The sequence below is a fragment of the Jaculus jaculus genome, chromosome 7 (genome assembly GCF_020740685.1).
Source record: "Jaculus jaculus isolate mJacJac1 chromosome 7, mJacJac1.mat.Y.cur, whole genome shotgun sequence".
Lineage (NCBI taxonomy): Eukaryota > Metazoa > Chordata > Mammalia > Rodentia > Dipodidae > Jaculus > Jaculus jaculus.
This window is the reverse complement of record NC_059108.1, coordinates 26,865,318-26,869,306: the sequence shown is the minus strand read 5'-3', so window position 1 is coordinate 26,869,306 and position 3,989 is coordinate 26,865,318. Positions and strand designations below refer to the sequence as shown.

Below are 3,989 nucleotides of genomic sequence, written 5' to 3'. Positions count from 1 at the left end.
TTGAGGCAAGCCCAACAGACTGCCATTTTATTTTATTTATTATTTTATATTAGAGAGAAAGAAGCAGACACACAGTGAGAATGGGTGCGCCAGGGCCTTCAGACACTGCAAACAAACTCCAGAAGGATTCGCCACCATGCGCATCTGGCTTATGTGGGTCCTGGGGAATTGAACCTGGGTCATTTGGCTTTGCAGGCTAGCGCCTTAACCACTAAGTCATTCCTCCAGCCCCAGACTGCCTTTTTTATGTGAGAGTGAAAGAGAGAGAGAAAGAGAGAGAGAAAGAGAATCGCGCACCAGGGTCTCCAGCCACTGCAATCCAACTCCAGATGTGTGAGGCCCCTTGTGCGCATGTGCAACCTTGCACATTTGCATCACTGTGCATCTGGCTTATGTGGGACCTGGAGAGTGGAACATGAGTCCTTAGGCTTCGCAGGCAAGCGCTTAACCGCTAAACATTCTCTCCAGCCCCTCACTATTTTAAAAGCACATATAGGGCTGGAGAGATGGCTTAGCGGTTAAGGCGCTTGCCTACGAAGCCTAAGGACCCTGGTTCGAGGCTCAATTCCCCCGGACCCACATAAGCCAGATGCACAAGGTGGCACATGCATTTGGAGTTCGTTTGCAGTGGCTGGAAGCCCTGGTGTGCCCATTGTCTCTCTATTGGCCTCTTTCTGTCTCTCTGTCTGTCGCTGTCAAATAAAATAAATTTTAAATAGTGAGAACTAGGGCTGGAGAAATGGCTTAGCGGTTAAGGCGCTTGCCTGTGAAGCCAAAGGGTCCAGGTTCGATTCTCCAGGACCCATGTAAGCCAGATGCACAAGGTGGCATATGCATATTTGGAGTTTGTTTACAGTGGCTGGATGCCCTGGCGTGCACATTCTCCCTCTCTCTCTGCTTTTTTCTTTCACAAATAAATAAATATAAATAAATATTTAAATAGTGAGAACTCAATGGTAATGATGTAATGCCTCTCTGATTCCATTATACCCATGCACTTGTCAAACCCATTGCATGCACAGCAGAGTGAATGTTTTATAAGCTGTGAATGCTAGTTCTTTGTGGCACATCAGAATTGGCTCATCAGTTGTAATGAATACACTGCACTGACATCAGGTGCTTGCAGACAAGAACCTGTGGGTGTGGGGAGAGTATATCAGAACTCTGATTTCCACTCAGTTTGCTGCAACCCTAAGCTGCCCTAGGGATTAGAACATACAGCAAAACATTAATGGTAGTATCACTGGGTAGTGACCATATGGACAGATTTTATTTCATTCTTTGAATTTTTATTGAATTTCTCCAAAATTTGGACAATAAACATGTATATTTAAAGCAGGAAAAAAGTCACAAAAATAAGCAATAAGAAATTTTAGTGTTACAGCAGGAGAGATTAATATTGCTTAATATCTCATATTTCACTTGTACTTTACATATACATAACTAACAAAATCTACATGGAGTACTCTAAATAAAATCGATTTTAGTGAAAACCAAACAATATTCTTATTTCTTTAGAAGTAGCATATAAGGCTAGGCGTAGTGGCGCACATCTTTAATCTCAGCATTCAGGAGGTGGAGGTAGGAGGATCGCCATGAGTTCAAAGCCACCCTGAGATCACATAGTGAATTCCAGGTCAGCCTGAACTAGAGTGAGACTCTACCTTGAAAAAACAAAAATAAAGTAGCATATATCTAAGAAGAAGATTTTTATCTTTCTGTAAAAGATTTGCATTCAAAAGATCTTTTCTGACTTCTTAGAAACCACTATTAATATTTACATGCAATAGTTTTGTTGGCCTGGCTCTCAGATACATTGATTTCTTTACTTGCTCAAAAGCCATTTTGCTCCTGTGAATTCTCTCAGGTATTTTGATCGCAGGCGCAAGAAGGTTCACACTGAGAGGCAGGGCAGCCATGGAAAAGAGTACAATCAGGACTGCCGTATCTCCCTCATAGTCACTGGAGAACACACTAATGGCAATTCCTCAGAAAATTAAAAGTGAAATCATCATTTGATTCAGCAATTCCAATTCTGGGGATATACCCAAAAGAACTAAAAGTAGACACCGTGTCAGTAGTGGAACCCTTGCACAGTGGCATCAAGGTAGAAACACTCATGTGCCCATGGAAGGAGGAATGAATAAAGAAAATTGTGCATGCGCATATAAGGGAATAGTATTCAGCCTTACAAAGGAGAGTCTAACACATGATGTAACACGGGTAAACTTGAGGACGCCCTCCTGAGAGGGATAAGCCAAAAGCGAGAATACAAACGCTGTGCATACCACTCTGCTCACACAAGGAACCCGGAGTGTCAAGCTCACAGACACAGGGAGTGAGGTTGCCAAGGGTGCCAGGAGAGGAAAATGGGGAGTTTGATTGTCATAGACTTTGAGTTTTGCAAGATGAAAAGAGTTCTAGAGGGAGATGGCGACGATGGCTTCGTGATAACGTAAATTTATTTAGTGCCACCAAACCTTGTACTTTAAAGTGGGTAAGGTGGTACAACTCACACCATTCAGATTTTACAATTAAAAGCAAACTAGGGGCTAGGGAGATGGCTCAGCAGTTAAAAATGGTTGTTTGCAAAACCTGCTGGCCTGTGTTCAATTCCCCAGTACCCACGTAAAGCCAGATACACAAAGGGAAGCATGCCTCTGGAGTTTGTTTGCAGGGGAAGGAGACCTGATGTGCCCATTCTCACCATCTGTCTCTCTCCTTGAAGATAATAAACATATTAAAAAATTATAAATAATAGCAAACTTTCACCAATATTCTCACCTATAAGTCATCATTTTCACAATTAGAATTTGGGGAAAGTAGATGCCAATTAGGCCACTAACTCATTACAGCATGGTTTATGCAAGCTTTGTTTACTTTGGATCTGGAATGTTTCCATGTCATAAAGGCTTGGTCCTTGGCCTATGGGACTATTTCTAGAAGGTAGAACTATTGGTGGAAGGAAATTATGGAAAGGGTACTGGGATCCTAGCCCCTTTTCTCTCCACTTAGTTACTCAGCAGCTCTGACGTGAATGAACTCTTCTACCATGGACTCCTGTCATCATGTGCTGCACAATCCAAAGTGACGGGGCCAAGCAACCATGGACTGCAACCTCAGACACAAAGCTACACTCTTTCTCCTTAAAAATCAACTTGATGGGCTGGAGGGATTGCTTAGTGGTTAACGTGCTTGCCTGCAAAACCAAAGGACCCAGGTTTGACTACCCAGGAGCCACATAAGCCAGATGCACAAAGTGACACTTGCGTCTGGAGTTTGTTTGCAATGGCTAGAGACCCTGATGCACCTATTCTCTCTGTCTTTCTCCCCCTCCCTCCCTCCCTCCCTCCCTCCCTCTCTCCCACTTTCTTTTTTTTATGGAACGCTTCACGAATTTGCGTGTCATCCTTGCACAGGGGCCATGCTAATCTTCTCTGTATCATTCCAATTTTAGTATATGTGCTGACGAAGCGGTCTCTCCCTCTTCTCTCTCTCTCTCTCTCCATTTTTTTCTCTTTTAAGTGAGGAAATAAATAAACTTTGGAGGGAAAATAAAACAGCCGGAGCCAGATGTGGTAGTGCACGCATTTAATCCCAGCACTCAGGAGACACAGATAGATGAATTGCCACAAGGTCACCCTGAGACTACATAGAGAATTCCAGGTCAGTTCTCAAAAAAAAAAAAAAAAAAAGCCCACAAAAAACAAACAAACAAAACTAACTTGGTTGTCTCAGGTATTTTGCCCCAGTGCTAGAAAGCTGGCACAGCAACACAGCTCCCCGGCCCCCCTTTGGCCTGTGAATGTAGAAGTGGAGTGTGTGGGCACTGGCACAGAAGAGGAGAGCTTTGCTGAGGCGGCTCTCCACAAGCAGTCGTCTTACTTAATCAAATAACTCCCAAAACTGTCTTCTTCATTAAGTTTTCATGACTGATACCCTCGCCTTACAGGGCACCACAAAGACTCAGTGACCTGCACTGACAGCCT

The 3,989-nt window shown here is 43.4% G+C and overlaps 1 non-coding gene across 1 annotated transcript; it reads right to left on the bottom strand.

Annotated features, from left to right (window-relative positions):
- Positions 1–3,374: 3,374 nt before the first annotated feature.
- Positions 3,375–3,479, bottom strand: LOC123462477. The gene has a single exon (XR_006638299.1). It is a non-coding gene; the product is annotated as a U6 spliceosomal RNA (small nuclear RNA).
- Between the last annotated feature and the right edge of the window lie 510 nt (positions 3,480–3,989).